Source organism: Ambystoma mexicanum, chromosome 4p (assembly GCF_040938575.1).
Source record: "Ambystoma mexicanum isolate Mex_15411 chromosome 4p, UKY_AmexF1_1, whole genome shotgun sequence".
NCBI lineage: Eukaryota > Metazoa > Chordata > Amphibia > Caudata > Ambystomatidae > Ambystoma > Ambystoma mexicanum.
The window spans coordinates 151,669,764-151,691,608 of NC_090927.1; the positions used below are offsets into that span (position 1 = coordinate 151,669,764).

At 44.6% G+C, this 21,845-nt stretch overlaps 1 long non-coding RNA gene across 1 annotated transcript; it reads left to right on the top strand.

Annotated features, from left to right (window-relative positions):
• Positions 1–7,249: 7,249 nt before the first annotated feature.
• Positions 7,250–15,006, top strand: LOC138453088 (uncharacterized). The gene is made up of 2 exons (XR_011260362.1): positions 7,250–7,787; positions 14,606–15,006. It is a non-coding gene; the product is annotated as an uncharacterized lncRNA (long non-coding RNA).
• The last annotated feature ends 6,839 nt before the right edge of the window (positions 15,007–21,845 follow it).

Here is a 21,845-nt window from a genome sequence, read left to right on the forward strand (position 1 = left end):
ACTTGCTGCCTTTACAGCGTTTGAAGAGTATGTTATGTTTTCTAGGGGATTTCAAGCCCGAAACGTTATGGGTCAGACACTGCAATTCCACAGCTTTTTGAACATTGGGTGTTGCAAAAATGCCCCTCAAACTCACCCGGTCCTGGTCCCAAATAGAAAATGCCCCACATTTGCAAACTACATACTTTATTGCTCAAAAGTTCCTCCAGCAACCAAAACAACACACAACCATAAACATTGAACATGATGAACAATAGCCTTCACTCAGGCACAAGAAAGCAAGTATGCCCCACAGGTTGGGAATACCCAACTACAGGGTCAGCCTGCTTATCCCACCCCGGGCGAGACACCCCCAGCCAGACCATAAGGAGCCAGACCTTAAATGGGGTCCAACATCACCTCCAACTGTTAATCCACCACTGTCCTGCCCATACATCACCCAGTCAGCCCGCCACTCACCCCTCTCTCCCATCACCCCTCTGGCCCGGATCCACCTCCAACCCCCTTTACCCTCGCCATCAGCATCCTGAGTCAGCGTAATACCCTGGACCTTGGCTGCCTCCTCCAAGGTCATATGCCGCCATTGCTTCTCCTTCCATGAAAAAACCAAGCCAAATGGGAAGGTCCAGCAGTACATGATGTGCTCTTGCTTCAATTTACCTGTCACGGGATGAAATTCAAGCCTCTTCTGAAGTGCCAGTGTGGCCAGATCCTGGAATATAGACACATTCTGTTTGCTGTAGGTAATATCCCTCATAGCTTTGGAGGGCCTCAGGATTTTTTCCTTAGTCGTATATGCATGAAACTTTATGAGGATGTCCATGGGCTGCGCTTAGGGGCGTTTCTGAAGAGGCCCCACCCTGTGCACACGGTCGAGGGAAAGCGACCTCCATTGCTATACCTGGGAACGTGTTGCTGAAAAAGCAGAGGGCCCAAGTCCTTAAATCCATGCCCTCCACATTCTCTTCTAGGCCACAGATCCAGAGGTTTTCCCTTCTGTGTCTACTCTCGAGATCTTCTATGTTGGTGACCAATTCCTCCAATCCTTGTCTGGCTCCCACCACATCGCCCTGTAAGTGTATAACATCATCCTGCAGCGAGCGAGTGTATAGCCTCTTCAGTGTCCCCTACTCTACAGCCCAGATGTGTCAAGTCTGTGGCAAGGTTTGTCAGGGATTTCTGAATCTCTGCTGTAGCCTCTGCGACTTCCTTCCTGATCGACTTGGCTATGTCCTTCTTAAGGGTAGCCAGGCACTTGATGAGGTCATATTTCTTGTCATATCTTCTTCAGAAGGCTTCCTGACACGTCCCGCCTCTTTGCTTTAGGGGACCAGAGGGAGACCGCAGAGTGTGTTTTGTTCTGAGCCTTACGTGGCAACAAATATGTGGTCCACCCTCTCCTATGCGCCGCCTGTGGCTCACTTGAATCCTCCAACCAGCCCAGAACACCAGTATCCGAATTTTCAGAGTCAAAGGGCCCAGAGCCTGGTCCAACATCTACCCGCTGAACCCAGATGTACCATCACAAGTCCATGTGGTCGTCGCCACGCCTACAGGCAGGGGGCCGTCATTGTACCTCATGTATTTCCACCCTCACAAGTTGGTCATCAAGACTCCTGCTCAGGACCCTTCAAGGCCATCTCCCACTAACTCCACGCACCTCCTTATATAGGGGGTACACCTCAAACTTACCCACTGGGGTATTGTAGGGTATTGTCACTGTGTTCTCCTGCTACTGAGACGCGGGCAGAATGCAGGTGCACTCCGGACCGCTGAGCCCCGGCCTCCGGGGCCCTCTCCTGCTTCACACTCCAGTCCTCGGCACCTTCAATGAGGCACCACCTTCCCGGGTTTGCTGCTGCTCATTCCTCACTGGTCACACTCCGAGCCGGAGCAAGCCCGCAACATGCACTGTGTGCTTCCTGCGAGGGGGGGCCCTGCCGCCTGTATCAACGGAGGCTCCCACCTTGCTTGTTTGCTCTATGCAGTCTTCAGCAGGGCTGCCCCAAGGATCCTGGCAGGGCTCCTCTCTCACCAGGCCATAAATTAACTGGCAGCCCGGCACACATCAGGAGCCTCCTCACTCATCGGGTTTCCGGGGCTACCAGGACGCCCCTCACTGCTTTGCTCCCTGATGGCGGCCGCACCACTTGCCCTCTACTTTCTTCCTCGGCCAGAACTCTGCAGAAAGCCTGCTCTGCAACCACACGATGCCTGGGGGCTCTAAACCGGCCCGCGCTTCCCCACTTTGCTCAGTGGAAGACGGGCGCCAGGTGGCCTCTCGCACAGACCCAGCAGGGGTTCTTAGAATGCAGCCATCTTGGTCACCGCCGGCCATGCCCCCCCATGGATTCATTTTTGTGCACTACTATCTGCCTTAAACATAGTAGTGTACGGAGAACATGCACCTACTTTATAACTACTTCTCCTAGGCAATTGTCCCAAATGTTAGGCTGTAGGGAATCAATATTGGTAGATTGGGGGCCCCGGGATCATAAAAAGAACTAAAAAGATAAAAATGTGTTTGCCTTATTTTGAGCGTGTTGACATTTACCACGAACTAGATGTCACCCGATTAAAACATTCTGCAGTCCTTTATTTTCCAGGTTCCAGTGGACGGCTTAAGGAATGCCCTAAAATCCCCTCCTCATATTACATAAACTTGGGCAACTTATCTAAGGACCTTCAGTGCTCAAACTCTGAATGAGAACTCTCCTAGGTGATGCAACCAGGGAATTACTTCAATTGCATTATTTGTGTAGATTTGTGCCTAGTGAGATATTATTTTGGCTCACAAAAAGACTTCTTCTCTGTTTGCACATGGCACATAGTAGGAGTCAGGGATCTCCCATTATACATACCATTCCGATTTATTTGATCAAATCTATCATTTCAGAAACACACGCACTTTTGAACCATTTACTAATTTCCCAGGCTGTACAGTCAATGTGTTTACCCCCCCTCAGTACTTTCACAGATAAAAAGGGCTGGGATTTAATATATTCCCCTTTAGAGACTAGCTTCCCTCAGAAAGTTTCCCCTTTATATGATACTTATATAGGAATTTCTTTTGGCTGTCTCACAGACAGGTGGGCACTCTCTTAAGGACTGGTTCTATGATCCCCTCTTTACGTGGTGGGCATCCCTCAGCAAGGTGGGGTCAGCTTCCCTCCTCAGACTGGTTTCTATCCTTCTGCATTTGGTGTGCCTATTTCTTTTTCCACCGAAGAAGGCATGGGGCTGGGCTCTAGATAGGCCTTTCTTACAGTGATCTGACAGTAATCAAAAATGATATCCAAGGAAGACAAGCATTTCAATTCTCCTTTCCCTCATTCTTTTCCTTCCTCCCATAAATCAGTCAGCCAGTCAGCCTGTGAGTGAGCGAGGGAGGGAGTCTCCCAGATCTATGGGTTTGGACGTTCATAGATTAGAAACCCCACCTTTTGCAGGTATGTATCAGTTCTCTAATCACATTTGTTACGTGTATGTGATTGGACAATGTTCCAAAAGTGATATCACACTAAACCATCCCCTTTGTATTCATTGACCATATTAATGAAGAGGGGAGTCCAATTCTAATTCTCTGCGGGTGAGTCGCTTCTCCAAGCAGAGATTGGGGGTAGATCTCTCTCCTCTGCAGGTGCCTCCCTCTAGAACGGCCTCCCTGCCTCTCTCTGCCTTCAGTTGGATCTCCTTAAGTTCCGGAAGCTCCTCAAGAGCCACCTTTTATCCTCTTCTTTCTCTCTTCCTCTCCCCTGCTAACCTTCCCTTGCTCTTTTCTGCTGACTGGGTCCTTGGTGTTCCTCTGAGTCTTACAGGACACCAGCCTGCACCCCCCACACCCCGGCCAGTCCCCCTGCACTTGCCTGCTGGCCTTCCTGCCGTGCCGCCTCGCCTCCCTTGCGCTACCGGGTTGTGATTCCCCTTGGAGTCCCAGCCTTCCTTGCACTTAACTCAGGGCGCTGCTGCTCAGGGTGCATTTCTCCCCATACCCTCTCCCCTGCACTTCTTGTCGGAGCACTTGCACAATCTAAATGATGATAGGCCTAGTAATATCATTTGTCTTGTCCTCCCTTGTTCCCTCTCCCTTGCCTGGATGCACCTGTGTATAGGTGCATTATAAATAACAAGCAGTGGGGTACTCTCCCCTGTGCAGCTTGGATTCTAGCCAGGGCTGGGCACGGCTGAACAGTCTCTTAATCTTTACTTGATAGCTGCTCACTCCATTTATATTAAGGAAGAACCCATTTATTTGGACTTCATGTACCTGAGCACGGCCTTCAATACAGTGATTCGGGCCAAGCTATGGGACATGCTCAGATCCATGAACTGCTCTTCGGGCCTAGTAAGCCTTTTGTCTAGACTGCATATCTCAACAAAGGTTAGTGTCAGGAGTGGGGCTAACGGGCACTGCACTGATTCTTTTGCGGTGGAAATAGGAATGTGCCAGGGATGTGTCCTGGCACAGCTTCTTTTCTGTCAGTATGTGAATGGTCTCCACAAAGACCTTTTCAATACTTCCCCTGATGTGCCCGAGATAGACGGACGATCTTTCCCGGTCCTCATATATGCGGATGACACTGTGCGCATGGCCCGTACGCCCAGAGCCTTGTAGCGCCTCATCACTGACTATGCTTGCTTTATGGGTGGTCTGGACCTAGTGGTAAATGCCACAAAGTCAGCGGTGCTGGCCTGCTGGAAGGAAATGCGAAAGTTAGAATTCAGGGACAAGTACTGTATGAGCATTGTGATCCCTAGGGTTGAATATTTCGACAACCTGGTGGTCATATTCTCTTCTAGTTTTTGTGCCCCAGTCAATATTACAAAACAGGCTGTTTGTTTTAAACAAGCGTTGGGAGGGGTCTTAAGGGCCTTGATAAAGTTCAAGGCCAGACCAGTCGACCCGACACTCAAACTGTATAATGTTAAAGCAGCCTCGGTTGCCAGATTTGGGATGGAGCTGTGGGGTTATTCGAATGTGTCCCCATCCAAACTGTGGAAAATCACTTTTTCAAGAAAATACTGTGCCTGCTGGCATCAGCACCACATATTGGTGTGTGTATGGAGTTGGGCTGCAGGCCAGTTGGAGATATGGTTTCCCTGCAACCTATCACTCATTGTTTAGGATTATGGAGCAATGAGAGAGCTAACCTCACCCATGAGCTGATTACTTTCATGACATCTAGGGTTCTTGGGGGTAAAGTGCCATGGCTATGCCATATTAAGAAACAATTGAGAGCCATTAACATTACACATTTATTTCCACCTTCTAATGTGCTCTCTCGCGGTGAGGTAAAGCTGTGGACTGCCCGTTCTTATGAATATCTCAAGGCCACTAGAGAATCTATGGAGCTGTTGAAACCAAAGAATAGAGGGCTTATGACCATTATGTCCCCAGGTATACAGAAATACTGTTGTGGGCAGAATCGCCGGCAGACTGTGTACCTACAGATAGGGCACGATTTGCTGTTGTGCAATTACGGGCGGTGGTGGCTGCTTGGTCCGGTGAGAATGGCAATCGGTCTTGCCCTCTGTGTGATGCACCACTCGATGACTTGGCCCATCTGATATTTTTTTATCCTGCATATGTTAATGTGAGAAGCTCGGTATTGCGACCATTGCTACGTGAATTGGGCTTTGCCCAGTATCGACCTGCCCTGACTTAATTATTATGAGTGGATTTGTCTGGGGAGGGTTGGTCTCTGCTTATGTACTTAAAATCTGCACTCTATATGAGGAAATGTCTGCTGCGAAACATGAAGTGAATTATGGACTGGAATGATTGTTAATCCAATGTGATGAAAATATGGAGGGTGTAATGTATACTGTGATTGAATATGTTTTATATTCTGTATCGTTTTGATGGAAATGTTTGTACAATTCTGAAATAAACAGGAAGATAAAAAAAGAAATAACATATCAATCAATGAATTAATCAATCAATGAATCAATGAATCAATGAGATTAAACCAGAATCTCTCCCATTTGATGTGGTGTCATCTTGGAGATTTCTACATTATTAAACAATTGTAATTGTCTAAAACACCATGTTCCTCACAAGCGATAATGGTACTAATCAGTGCATCAGATTGCCCTCACTAAATTGATTCCTATGATGCTAGTTGGATTTCAGCACAAAATAAGATGTGTGTGTGACTGCTTTTTGGAATTGTATTGTCTGATACTTTTACTCCAAACTTCTATTTTCATCTCAGAATCATGGAAGCTAGGATATATGAATCATTGGCGTGCAACGTTTCTGCACCAAATTATCTACATTCGTCTAATTCGCACAATTAAACAATTATCAAACAAACTATTGTTTACATCCTTTTTCACACTGAACAATTTCTCTTTTAAAATATACTTCTTTGTCATTCCTGTCAAAAGATATTCAGGAAAATGTGATTACATATGACGAATTTAAATAGTGCAATGTTTTCTTTTATATTTAATGGGATACTTCACAATAGGAAATGGCATACCATCCGCTGTCTGACAACAGAACATTTGGAGTCACTCCCTTTGACGCTCAGAGCTGAGAATGTAGTTGTCATGGGACTCTTTGACAGAATGTTCTTAGAAATGAGGGTGCCCCCGCCATGTGTTGATCCACTCCTGCCCCCTTGATTGGTTCAACCAGCTGCCTGCCTGTCCCATGCGTCAGACTCCAGGTATCTGAAGGTGTGAATTGTTTCCTTCTGAAAGGACCTAGCTTATGGGAAGAATCTATGACATGGGAGGGAGACTCATACTCAGAATCTATTCCTTCTATTTATAGGGCATTGAGTTTCCTCTGGCATGCCTGTCTGAGAACAAAGCAAAGATGTGGTATTTTGATTCAGGCAGTGTCATAAAGTTTTATAGTCCATCCTCTTTTCCTGGATTTCATTTCTCTTGATAAAGCCATTCCCCATGCATTTAACTGTTAGGGTGGAAATTTGCTATTTTATTCACCTTATGTTGCAGGTCTTTCTTTTTCCCACTGTAATTGTCACTTTAACAAGCATAATCCGAGCCTCCGGATCTTGACATGGAATTCAGATTTTCCACACATATGTTACAGAAAGTTATAATTCTATTAAAGACATGGAGGCGAAGGATTATCCCACCCAGTAATCGATTTCATATATTGTATAATGAGATGTATTAATATGATGACATGTTTACAAAGTGATGAGGCATTTGGTTGTTTTTGCTGATGTCGATTACCATCCCCTTGGACCATAAGACTGAAATATGGTGAAGAGGGAAAATGGAGACCAAATCCATGCCCCCGCACCCCAAGCGCCCCAGCGCACCCATGAGTGACAAATATGCTGAAACACACCCACTTCACCAACAGTGCAACTTCTATGCTACATTAGAATCAATGCTGCAATATCAGAATCTACAAACACAAAAATCCCTGTTTAAAGCCTTGCAAATGCCTATATGAATTAACATGGTCTAAATGCACAGTGTAAAGCGATGTTTCAGGAAAATTACAGCTAAGTTCATTTCACTCACTGAACACTGAACACTGGCTGCGGGAGCCTTATCAACATTCCTCGCAAAACAAGTCCGACTTGCCAAGGCCGCAAATTCAAGATAAAACTACTTTCTGCAGACAGACATTTTTTAATTATCCACAAATGCGAATAAACCACGGCAACCCAGTGTGCTTTTTTTTTCTTTCTGGGAAAGAAAGACATTTTCTCAAGGACACGCACAACATTGAAACATAATTTGTAACAAGCCAGAACCAGGTGCGAACTGCTTGTCCAGCTAAAAGTTATGGGAACAAAGTCACATTGCAACATGATTAGAATTAGGTAATGGGGGCTGGCACAGCTAAATCAACCCACTGACGCAGGAGGTAAATATCCAATTATCAGGCTCTCTATAAGTGCTACATATGTAACCCACCACTCTGCAGCCAATAACAGGAGGAGATAGGTTTCTGGGAGCTGATCCAATTTTGTGAGGTCAGCCTGCAGTGTGATTATAAAACTTACTTGCAAGACAGCCCCGGGGGAGACGGCGCCTGAACTCGCGATACACGATGCTTTTCTTTGGCTTTTTTTTCTCTTCTGTGCCTAGAAATAAAGCAGTTTGAAACATGTTGCTGCCTGCTTGGAACTCTGTTGCATTTCTGGGGGCCATATGGGAGGTGTTGGGGCCTCCCATAGCTGGTGAGGATATGGCTGCTGGCCCCCCACTGCCCTGGGGGTGGGGGGGGATCCAGCTTCTCCCCGACAAGTTGGTGCCCTCTGTGAGGCTCATTGCTCATTGTAACATGAGTGATTGAGCTCTGCCTGCGCAAGCCCTGTGATGGACTGAGCTCCCTGCCGCCGACTCAAGGAAGCTGTGAGACCCTCGCCTGCACCTGAAGACCACCGGAAAAACGCGTAACCGGCTAAAGGCTTCGGGGGCCACTTGGAAATACCCCGCTTGAGGGCAGGTGAGAGCCCTGCAGGAGAAGGGGTCCGGTGAAGCGCATTGAGGGAGTGTCCAGCAGTGGTGCAATTGCCAGTGCAGCATAGGAAAATGTAAGTAAACAAGCAACATGGGCTCTGAGGGGGGGAAATGTTTAAAGTAGAAATGTTAAAGTGTTTTTTTTAAATTTTTTTTTTTTTTTTGTTTTTAGGGAGGGATTGTAAATTGGGTGGTGGGTGATTGTACATTGTCACAAAATTCAGCGCATTGGTATTGATCGGCACGTGAATTGTAGTTGGGACTGGGGTGGTGGCAGTGGTCCCTTCTTGTGTTTTTGAGCATATTGGGTGGGGTAGTGACTCCCTACACATAGAACAGGAGTGCCGCGCTGATTGGTCTAGAACAGGAGTGCCGCGCTGATTGGTCTAGAACAGGATTGCCGCGCTGATTGGTCTGGATGGTGATTTCATGTACGGGGTCTGGATTTCCTATGAATTGACGTTATAGATCAATGAGTAGATGAGGTTCCCTGCTAATTGAGCGTTTTAGTTCAGTGAGTGGATGATGTTTTCCCGCAGGAGGTAGCTAGATTGTTCCCGAAGTGCGGAAGATAGTTGGCTGGTTAAGGTCCCCTGGTGAGGAGCGTATCATGCACTAGGCGACGCGGTGTGTGCAGTTCAATTATAAGAGTTTATTGTGGTTTACCTTGTTCCAGTTGAGACAGGAAGACAGCTGTGGGGATTGTGGGGTTTTATTTTGGGATTTTTTGTGGGGTTGGGAGAAATGGGTTATTTTTCTGTGTATGCACATTTGTCTTTTCATTTGCATTGTGTTTTTAGTTTGGTGACGTCACCTTCAGATTGATGCATAAGGACACAAAGTTTTGATGGTGAGGAGATAGTGGTGTGGTTTTGGAGAATAGGTGACCCAGAGGCGGTGTGTGGAAGACACATGCGCAAGATTGTGGGGGTGTGCCGGAGAAGGCAATGGTTTGGTGAAGATGGATTGCACGTGGAGTGCACTGGCTAAGGTGCGGAGCAAAGAAGGCTCACAGAAGTTGAAAAAATGTTCAATTATTTTCTAACTTTTGCTCCCTGAACAGCGGACTACCGAAATTTTCGAATTGAATAGAGGTAAAATGTATCACACAATACAGAAATGACTCCCCTTCACTTGTTGTGTAGCACACAGCTTCCATGCTGAAATAAGTGAGTAAAACATAGTGTGCAAAGATTCAAAAGTACTGAAGGTAAATTAAAAAGACCATGGCTGCTCATAGGCGGCTTCTCCAGAAGCGTGCAGCAATCGCTAAGGACACACATACACAGCACTTACACGGGAATAGCTTTAAAAGCACATGTGCAGCAATAGCTAAGGACACACATACACAGCACTTACACGGGAATAGCTTTAAAAGCACATGGCTACAGTTGAACTGTGTGCACGAAGGAAAAGGAAAATGCGAGGGGTCAGCTGATGTTGAACAAACACGAGCAGAGGGAAGAGGGGATTCACCCTTCTGAACCTCCGCGAGTGTAATATTTGATGACACAGGGGCAGAGAAAGGCAGATGAGGACAAGTAGGCACAAAATAAATAATTAAAGCATGGGATGGGAGGGGCAGTTAAAAACAGCTTCAACACACACGCACAAGAATCACAATAGCAGTGTCAACAATCACCACAATATGAACCGCCCATGTGGGGAGGATACATGGGGCAGGATGGGATCATTTCAGCAGACACCACAAGCACCAATGCAGGTACTGTTACCACTACATGTACAGACACAACAAATGACAGCACCACTACCCCAGGACTGACTAGAATGACAACACAGGGGCACTGCACAGCAGCCAGCACCCATACAGAACACTGACACAATAGCAATGGTACCGGTTACATGACTGGGTGGGGTCTTCCTGATGGGGAACAAACCTTTCAAAGGACATAGATTGACATTATACCGCTAATAGGACAGCCCAAGACAAACTTGATTTCACTCACTCTGCCACACACACTCATGCTCCGCTTCACCGACAGAGCGGGCGAGACGCGCGCCGACACACACACTCACGCACACTCAATAATGCAGAGGACAATTGCATAGGGGTGGTGATAGGTATCAAAACATTTTCTTTTGTGGGTGACAGTGGGGCGACTAGGCCATGCATTAGGGAAGAGACATTTGTGACATCATGAGCAATGTGGATATGACCACCTTATTAACAGAGAAATACATAACTTGTTAAACACCAGGCATACACATGTTGAAAGTAAGGAAGATTGTTTAAGAATAATGGGGGTGCACGGTACAAAGGGGGGTGCATAATGATAGCGCATCACAAGAGAGTACATTTAGCTACATTTTGAGCACACATCTTTCAGTGAGGAGACTGGGCTCATGAATACACGATGAACACAGAACAATTAAATGAGACACACAAGGTGGAAGAATGTGCACTTGAGGGGGGAGGCCTACATTTCATTGACAGTTCACCACAGGAGGAGAGAAATAGGGGTAAAGGGTGGATGATCCATGTTCCCAACAGAATTAATTTGGCGACACAATAACAGTGCAAGTGGTACTGCCACTAGCGCTTTTGAAAATAACACTGGCACAAATGCATTAGCCAACACACATAGGGAAAGGGGTCATTGCTGCACGAACTGGAGCATAATGGTTGCATTAAAATTTGAGAGCAGATATTGGGGGGAGAAATATATATTGTTTAAATGTAACAGTAATTAGAAATATATATTGTTTAAATGTAACAGTAATTAGAAATATATATTGTTTAAATGTAACAGTAATTACAGTAGTGGAGTAATAAAATACTAGACTAAATGAGTAATTAACAGAGTAGGTAAGCTTTAAAAAGTGGACATGGGGTGGGATAGAGAGAATGGGAGTAAATTGGTAGCGGATTTCATTAGTACCAGCTTAAAGTGCCTGCAGTTAGTACCAGCTTAAAGTGCCTGCAGTTCACTGCGAGGCACGCCCTGAGAAGTGTGAGAGGAGCCGTAGAAAAAAAATAAATAAATAAATAAATAAATAAAAAGATTTTAAAACCCTGCGATTATCTTAACTAAGTAACATGGTGCACTTAATTTAGAAACACAGCCACCCTATATGACAAATGTACCACCCTGATGTTTCCCTATTTAGCTTGTCAGTGCCTGATGCCCCACGGGACAAAGGCACGCACTATAAACAGCTTACAACAAAAGCACAGTAAATACAAAGATCCAAAGGCCCATTTGTACACTAGCACCCAAATTGCATATATATGATCGAAGTGTGTAATGAGTATCTTCACATAAATTAAGTGCCTACCCATTTTCTGGATACATTCCGAATTGTGTAATAATTTACAGTCATACCGCCATTGAACGCCACCAGGTGGTGACAGGATGGTGCATAGGTGTACCATTGGCTCCTCCCACTAGGACACTGAATAATGTGAGAGTAGTGCAGAGAGGTTAGGTCAAGAAAATGAAGAATATGTAAATTCTCAGGTCTCAAGCGCTTCCATTTCATTTCTCGCCAGATACAAAGGACCCAGGGCAGGCCTGAAGACAACGGACAACTAACACCCAATGGCTATGGACTACAGTGGGACATTTTCCCCTCCTGACAGACTTTGTCAGAAGTGTAAGGCGTCAAGCCCTACAAAGCGGTGGCCACCCTGGCAACGAGGGAGCAACGATCAACAGGGCCAACGCAAGAGATTTTCATGAACTGCAAAATAGCACGAACTCTCCCGAGTTAGGGAAACATGGCCATCCCATGGTCCAACGCACACTAGCAACTAGAATAGGGACTGACACACGCATTTCCAAAGTTTAATTGAGTTTCATATTACATTTTGTGCACCTACAGCTGTAACACTGTTTTGTTTCTTCTCTTTTCCCCGCACATGCAGGTTGTTGCGTATGTATGCTGTTAGAAATGTGTAGGAAATTTCCTTAATGTTATCTTCCATTAGAAACTGTGAGGTCCACTGAGTAAAACATTGTGAAGCATTCCCCACTCAATTGCCCACCCTATCAAGAACCTCAGACCCCTTAGAGCATGTTTCCCTGAAGTATATTTCCTTGCTTCCATTGAAAAAACAGCCCAAGATTTTCCCTACCCATATTGAGAAATTTTGAAAACACGAAATGTCCAGGGGGAGGTTTGATTTTTGCCCCTAGTGATTGTTTAGTTCGCGGAGCTTGATGTTACTAACATGTACTAACGTATTAACGCTTTTCTTGCGATTTTCAGGCGGGCAACTTTATCATCTCATCAGCTGCAAGGACCCAGCAGCGTAAGTGGTTATGGGCACGCAAATAAGGACTTTTACCTTCACGATGGGACTATTAATGATGAACGAAATTATGGGGGTGGTACTTTGAAAATTATTTGTAATAATGAGCATTACCGCTGTATCCCCTGCTAACATTCCCTAACCTAAGCAGGAACAGTTACGGCGTCAGTGGGTAAGGAAAAGCTGCTGCTAAAGTAAAGAGAGTTAAGGGCAGACACAAGGGGAGTAAAACATACACATAACACACATATCAGAAGTGACCAGCAACATGCCCACATGTACAAAATTGGTAGGGACACCACTGGAGAGAGCTGTCCTGACTGTTCTTTAACATATGCCGGAAGAGAATTGATTACAACAGAAATTACTACAGCAGAGCACGACGCCCATGTATGACAAGGTGCGAAGAAGATTGCAAGGGAAAACAGCAACATTGAGATTGAAAAAATAAATAAATAAATAAATAATAAAAGAAGAAAGAAAAACAAAAGGAGAGAAGAACAAATAAAATAATAAGAGACAAAAATATGATAAGTGCCTAACAGAGTGAGAGAAAAGAGCAAAGATGGTCACTGAAGAAGGACGTATACTGTTAAGGTACCAACGTTATGTTACCAGCACAACAGTGACAAGAAGTGGACAATCATGCTGGATGCAAGAAGGTTGAGAGAAGTTGCGAGATGAGAGCAGGAACATCACTGCTTATGGACTACTATTGAGCACATGCATCCAAAGATCAAGAGAAACTACCACTGAATTGGGGAGGAGAGTGTTCATTGGAGCGCATCAGCATGCCCTTGTTGGTGATGACCAAGGAAGATGTGAAGAGTGACACATTCACCAAGGTGGAAAACAACGGAAGAAGAGAAACAGACAGAGAAGTAAAAAGAGGGGGGAATTACTTCTCGAGCGAGACAGAAGGATGAGTGGGTGAAGTACCAGCATACCAAAGAATGATCAGCAAAAAATGTATCTGAAAAAAGAAAGCAAAGAACTAGCTAGTGCTTGCATGGTGATGGATGACATCATGACTGCCTGGTTGCTTGAAGGTGATAACGGAAGGACGAGTACCGAGCACAGCACCATTGTGCAAGATAGAGATACATTGCAAGAGAACAACAGAAGAAGACATCGGAATGCAAATAAGAGACATGGTGAAAGGAAGAGCCGGACTAAGATAGCGGTGCGCAACATGGTTCCAGCAGTAATAAAGGTGGCCACTCCCTGTGATCAGAGGAAGTACGAAGGGGAGTGAGTGTGGTGGAACACAGAAGGGGAACACTCCTATATGTACTGTTGATCAACAACAATGCAGAAAATTATGGACACTTCAAGGAATTGGCAAAGATATGCAGACCGGAAGGAGGTGAATGTTGCTTGGTGGTGTGGTCGACAAAGTCGACCAGAGGGGGGACTGAAGAGGGAAAATGGAGACCAAATCCATGCCCCCGCACCCCAAGCGCCCCAGCGCACCCATGAGTGACAAATATGCTGAAACACACCCACTTCACCAACAGTGCAACTTCTATGCTACATTAGAATCAATGCTGCAATATCAGAATCTACAAACACAAAAATCCCTGTTTAAAGCCTTGCAAATGCCTATATGAATTAACATGGTCTAAATGCACAGTGTAAAGCGATGTTTCAGGAAAATTACAGCTAAGTTCATTTCACTCACTGAACACTGAACACTGGCTGCGGGAGCCTTATCAACATTCCTCGCAAAACAAGTCCGACTTGCCAAGGCCGCAAATTCAAGATAAAACTACTTTCTGCAGACAGACATTTTTTAATTATCCACAAATGCGAATAAACCACGGCAACCCAGTGTGCTTTTTTTTTCTTTCTGGGAAAGAAAGACATTTTCTCAAGGACACGCACAACATTGAAACATAATTTGTAACAAGCCAGAACCAGGTGCGAACTGCTTGTCCAGCTAAAAGTTATGGGAACAAAGTCACATTGCAACATGATTAGAATTAGGTAATGGGGGCTGGCACAGCTAAATCAACCCACTGACGCAGGAGGTAAATATCCAATTATCAGGCTCTCTATAAGTGCTACATATGTAACCCACCACTCTGCAGCCAATAACAGGAGGAGATAGGTTTCTGGGAGCTGATCCAATTTTGTGAGGTCAGCCTGCAGTGTGATTATAAAACTTACTTGCAAGACAGCCCCGGGGGAGACGGCGCCTGAACTCGCGATACACGATGCTTTTCTTTGGCTTTTTTTTCTCTTCTGTGCCTAGAAATAAAGCAGTTTGAAACATGTTGCTGCCTGCTTGGAACTCTGTTGCATTTCTGGGGGCCATATGGGAGGTGTTGGGGCCTCCCATAGCTGGTGAGGATATGGCTGCTGGCCCCCCACTGCCCTGGGGGTGGGGGGGGATCCAGCTTCTCCCCGACAATGGTTTATGTTTCAGCTTCTATGGCGGCTATTAAATCGACAGGTTCATGACGTTTGGTTCAAGAGAACAGTTCAACAGTGTTTACCGGTTGGGATGCTACAGTTCTGAAAGGATCAGCCAAAGAAAGAGGAGTTCATAAAATGGTGGACAGGATTTATAGAGATGGACAGAGGCTATTGTTGCATTAAGGTCACATGTTTGGAAGACCAATAACACTACGAACTACAAAAGACTCAAAACATATGGAGACTGTAGTTTTTTTGCATTTGTATGTTACTGTTATTGTTTGAATAGTAAAGAGGAGAGATAAGCATAATCCTTTGTCTCTGTGTCTTTAATAGAATTATGACTTTCTGTACGTATGTGTGGAAAATCTGAATTAATCATAATAATGAAAATTCAAACACATAACTGAACTGTAAAGAACATGAGCAAAATGCAGAATTTTTGCTGATATGTTCCAAGCGTAAACATCTAAATGCTGTGCAAGCATCTTAGTGCAAACGGAGTTGCAGCTCCACACTGACCAGAGCAAAGTTCCCTTGGCCTGGCCCTCTAACATAGCAGCATTATATTCATGTGCTTTAAACGTAGTAAAATGTTTCTTCATCTGCATTAGGTACATACAATCATTCAACATGCATTGGCTTTTATTTTTGTATTTCACCATATAGGGACTTGGGCCATTGTTAGTGTTACAGCCTTGTACGTTTGCGTGTTTAAAAATGGCTTTATTTTGGCGACCATATCACTGGCAACATTTTCACACTTTTTATTGTTTGTATAGAATGAATATTTTGAACACTACTTTTTCACAAGACATTTTCCTTGCAACATTATCGCTTATAATCAGTTTCTTTACTATCTACTAGCCTAGGGAGCATCTGCTCCATAGGTGCTTGTAAGGAATTTCTGAAGGGTGTACAACAACTACACCAGCAGGCAAAAATAAATTAAAACAGTAGGCAACAATTACCAATATCAACTTGGCCCAACTTGGGAATCTTGGTGGCATGAAACAGCATATCCATTGTAATGCAGAGAGTCACTGTTTGATGATCTAATTTAAAAGCATTTTACTTAGACGCACATAATTAGCTTTTTATGTCCAGTATTTTCTGTACTTCAGGTTAGAGTTCAAACAAGTTTGCAAATCTGAATGGTAGCATGCTAGATTAATTGAATACAGTTGAACTCTTAACACAGCATGCCAAAAGACACCGTATCTTTCAGTTGTCACCATCAATAGCAAGTTTACATCACTCTGTAATTTCTATCCCAGACCCTAACTACAAGTCCTGTCACTTCTAGGGCAATGATGTACTGCGGAAGGTAAATGATACAGTGTCTGTTCCGTTACTTGTTCGCGTCTAGTTGCTCGTGAGAATGGGCTTTCAGCGGATCTGCCATGGGGTGGAGGCTGGGGGGAAGTGCGGGACTCTGTGTGCGCGGTCAAGTGGGGGCTGAGCTGCAGCTTTTGTACGCAGGCTATTCTGCTGAGGCCTGAGTTCAGTACACTTAAAATGGAGTCTTCGCGTGTTACAAAATTGTGTTTATGTTATGCTATACTACGGGCCACACAGCCTCACGTGTCGATCCGCAGCCACCCTGCCTCCCGGTCCCAGGTGCATGGAGGCTGCCGTCGAGTCATGCGCCTCACATAGTTGGGCAACGTGGATGAGGGGGTTCCTAAAGACCTGCCCTCCCATACAGTGGACTCACCTGTCGTTCGTGATAAACATTCAAGTTCCTTTCAACATCAAACGTTTTGGCGTCCCTTCCCAGAAAATTTGATTTTTGACAGTCAACACTCGACCAGATTTCCCTCTGCCCATATATTGGAGTTGTGGAGGTTCTCTTAGTCATAATGTCCAGTCGTTCCCAATTCTGATTCAAACATCTGGTCTCACTTCTGGGATATTCAAAATGTAGTGACTTGTATCTCTCAGACATCCCTCAGACCACTCAGTCCCACTTGCACCTTGCCCAGATGTCTGGTGTTAGCTGGTATGTAAGGTCTCAGAGTTCTTAAACAGACTGATAGGTGTTTTTGCAGCCAAAAAGCCTCTTGCAATCCAGGGCCACTGCGTAGATGGGACTCAAATCCTCATTTAATGCTTCCGGCCAAGACTGTTGCTTGATATCCTCTTAGATCGACTGAGTAGCCTTGCACGCATCCACAGGCGATGTACCATTTGATCCTTCCACCTGCAAACACGATGCTAGATATGAGATTTCACATGATGCTGCTTAAATCCTCAGTCATGTGACGCTCCCCTATACTTGCATACGCAAAGCTTCAGTTCCTCAGATTGAAGCACTATGAAAAGGGGAGAAGACGGATACATTTTTATCAAGTAGATGAGGCACCAAAGCGATGCATGGGTTGGTCCCATGGATTCAGGATTAAGAATGGAATAATGAGGTGGGAAAGCTCACTTATAGGGTCCAATTTGTAGCCTTTTGCAGATCAGTGTATAGAGCAGAAGAGAGGATTAGCAGGGAGGCATTGAGAATTACCTGCCTAGGGTCAATATGTCTTCTGGATTACTGGGCATTAAATCTGTGAGATGATCAAAGGAATATCAGGTGGGAAGGCACGTGGTGGGGAAGGATTTACTGTGAATTTCTTATAAAGTATTTAGATCTTTGTTAGTTCACTTTATGGTACATTTGTTTAATGGGCCAGATGCACAGATCATATAAAGGACGCGCTCATCATATAAGCTATTTTCCTTCTCTACACGGATACAAAGCTCCTGGTGAAGGTAGTGGTAAATAGATTGGAGGATCAACTGCCCTTTTTGGTCTATGAAGAACAGCAGGTGATTGTGAAAAGTATTTTCCCCCTCATGCAGAACTAGTCAGGGATGCCCTCTGTCACCCCTTGTTTGCATTTGTGATGGAAACCTTGAGAGTGCTATAAGAGCCAATTGGATAATGTGGGGATTCAAATATGGGGCGGTTCAATTTAAGCTAACCCTGTTTGCAGATGAACCACTGGTTGACATTACAACATATGGGCTATGTCTAGGTTTAAGGTTAATTGTTCCAAATCTCTGATTCTCCCTTTGGGAAGGAATTTTTGGGGAGACTGGGGCCCGGCTGAGAGTAGGAACATAAAGGTGGTAGCTAAAAAACTTAACTATCTTGGGTGAGGATTAATAGGGTTTTGTCCCAGGTGTGTGCGGTTAACTAACCACCCCAATGGGAGGCCCTAAAGAGGAATATAAGTGTGACAAGGTATCTATCTCCTGGTTTGGAAGGATGATTTCTATTAAAAGGGATCTGTTGTGCACCTCCTATTTCTATTCATGATGTTGCTGGTTATACTCTCTTAGTTTATGTTTAGGGAACTAGAGAGTGCCTTCTCTCGATTTATCTGGCTGGGATGCAGATCTCTTCGATTCTTCTAATTGCCTAAAGAGTAAGGGGGTTTCTCCTTTCTGGATATTCCTACTTTAGGATGGCACAGTTGCGTGTATTAGTGGATATTTATGGAGCAGTATTGGACATTTATTTGTCAGTTCCCAAATCACACTGCCCAGAGGCTTTTGGTACAGTTGCACCCTAGGTTGTTTTGTGGAAACTATGGTTGGGAGAGGGTCTCATTGACAGGCTTACTTTGTGGCCTTCATCGTTGACTTCATTATAGGGTCTATGTTTCTTCCTGAGGCATATATTTCTGGGTGAGGGGAATGCATGGAGTGGTGCAGGGTTTGAAACTGTTGGTCAGCTGTTTGGGGTGGGGGTTTTAAATCACTCCAGGAATTGTTTGGCTGAAGTAAAGTGTGTGCTTTTCCCCTTATATTAGAATGAAGGGAGAGAACAACTCAACAGCAGGAATACTTTATGTTTTGGCATGGAGAAGATTCCTGCCCATAAATAAATAAGTACAAAAATAAATCACCTACAAAACATACAATGCAACCTACCATGTATGGACTGTGCAATACATATTTGAACATTTTGTCTTGTGGAAAACTGGAAGAAATCAGCGTTATCCCCCAAAAGAAATTACAGTTCATGGGATTCATTATCAATTGAATGGTCTATACGCTCTAGATGAGTCTCCAAGCTTCTTATGTTTAAACTTATACATGGTTTTGCCTCAAATACCTCTCTGGCTACATGTCTTTGCACTCTCCCTCTTGGATTGTCCACTCCCCCTCTCATGTTATCCCTCCTCCAGTCATCAAGGTCATTCCTTCAGTGCATTTGCATTGTAGTGGCATGCTGGGGCAATGTCACCAGGGGCCAAACTTGTGACCCCATTGTTTGCTTGTGCCTGGTTACATCACTGGCATTCAGATCAGAGAACCCTGTGAGTTGACATATGTCAGTGGCTGCAAGGCGGCAGCGACTGTGGGTGTTTTCAGTGGTGTCTAGTGAATTTTTTTTTATTGGAAGGACGTAAATATGTTCCACAAATATGCATGAATGAACGAACATAGCAAGGGAGTCCCAACCAACCGAAAGGGTTCCCACTCCACGAAAACGTTTTGAATAATGTGGTAAAATGATGCATTAGACAGCAGATAAATCTTTTTTTTTCGATGTTGTTTCGCCGTTCAATGTATTCTATGGGTATTATGCCCAAGGACAATGTATGTTAGTGGGGATTGTGCCATATTACAGTTATTATAGCACAAGCCTGTATCATAGAATTCCTAAGTTGTGTTAGTGTATTCATTGATTGTTCAGAAAGGAATTGTAACTCCGATATTACATGAATGCATGTATTAGTTACTTGTTGGTTATTTTGAAAATGTACAATGAATGTCACCAACAGTGCACACGAGCATTGCCCAATGCATTTTCATGAAGATTTTCCCCACCATATGTTCCGACACATCCCGAATGGGTCATGCAAGGCTGGGGAAGCAAAACACCCCAGACCTGCATGGCCATTAGACATGTGCGCAGGTTTAAGAACAAGAAGCCAGCCTAGGAGTTCTCCGTCAGCTGCAACAACGCTGTTTGTGGGGCTAGTTTGGTGTCAGCATTTATCCAGCGGCAAAGGCGGTTTGCCAAAGCGCTAATGTAGTACTTGAGCAATATCACTTCTGCTTAGAGATAAAAGGCCTGGTGAATCAATAGACTCATATGTGACGCCCTTAAGAACTTTGAGCACCTCCTGTAGATTTACTGGTGTTAGCGACACATACAATATAGACCAAATTATGATGTAAACTGTGAATGCTAGAATTATGGAACATCTTGAATTTGGATTGACAAGGACCTCATGCTAGAAAAAGCGCTGCACATGGTCAGACCAATAGAAGAGTCCTTCAAAAGTATGCAAGAGGCCACATATGGCGGGGGAGGAGAATGAAGTGGTGCAGCCAGCCAGTAGAAACATGGATTCTGGCAGGATTTTTGCTAGGAGTGGCATGAACAAGAAGAAAGGACTGGACCCAGAGGAGATATCTACAAAGGGCTCAAATGGGGTAAAGCCTGATGTGCTAAGTGTGTGTTGTATAGCCAAAGCACAGGTGTCACAGAAAGAATGCCTAGCTATCTTTGCCGAAAGTCAGAGTTGTGGGTTAAGGGGGCATTTTAGAAGGCTATGCACTACAATTTCATCTAAGTCAGACAAGTCGGACAAATATATTGCCAGCAGACCGCCTATAAGAATGATAGAAATGGTGCTAAAGGTGTTTAATTGCAGGTATAGGAGCCTAAGAAAACCTTCACACGGGGCACCATGACGGTGAGTGGAGTTGTACATGCTGATTGATTCTGGCTCACCATCACCATATATTCTGATTTCTCCAGAATTATACGAAAGCAGCTGTAATAAATCAGTTTCATCCGTACTGCCCCAAACATAAACCCCAGTGATTAAGGTCAGATTCCCATAAGGCTGGTTGGCTATGAGTGGGCTCAAATAATACACCAGTGCCATTTTTAAGGGGATACATTGTACGTGGCTCTCAAGGGTGCGTGTGTGTTGGGATTGAAGGAACAAGATGCTTTAGAAATTCAATTGCACAGGTGTACGCGAGAACCAATATTGTGTATTGGTAAAATGAAGGATATGTCCCCTGAGTCTTGGAAGGTGGCATAGCTGCAGGTATTCTGTGATAAGTTAGGCAAGTTGAAGGGGTTCTACCACAACATCATTTAAAGTGAGGGGCCATGCTCAAGGTGCCCAAAGTCTGGAATGTGCTTATTTTAGCCAAGGATGCTTAGAAGATAGAACTAGATAAATTGAAATCAGCGGATGTGATGGAGGAGACAGAACCCTTGAGTGATTGTTTGGTGGTGAGCCACAGGCACGTTATTTTCAGGATGACATTTTAGAGGGGTACACGAGAAAACAAGAACACGATCTGAGGGTACTTGCAGCATTCAGAGGCCTACAAGACAAGTGTCAAATAAAGGTGCAGGGACACCTCGGGCAAACAATTGACAGCATGGTTATCAGGCCCGATAGAGAGCTTGGTAGAGATCACAAGGTAAACAATGTCCCCATATTCTAAGGGTCAGCTTAGGTTCCTTGTCATGACAGAATATTATCTAAAATGTATTCAGAATTATGCTGAGAAAACTGTCCATATGATGGAGCTCCTCAGAAAGAAAGTACCAATCACATGGTACCACAATGTGAAAGCTGAGAGTTTGAGGTGTTCAGATGCGATGTAGATCAGGCACTTTCCTCCAGAGACAGCCACACAGCAGGCAGCTGTCCTGGGCCCA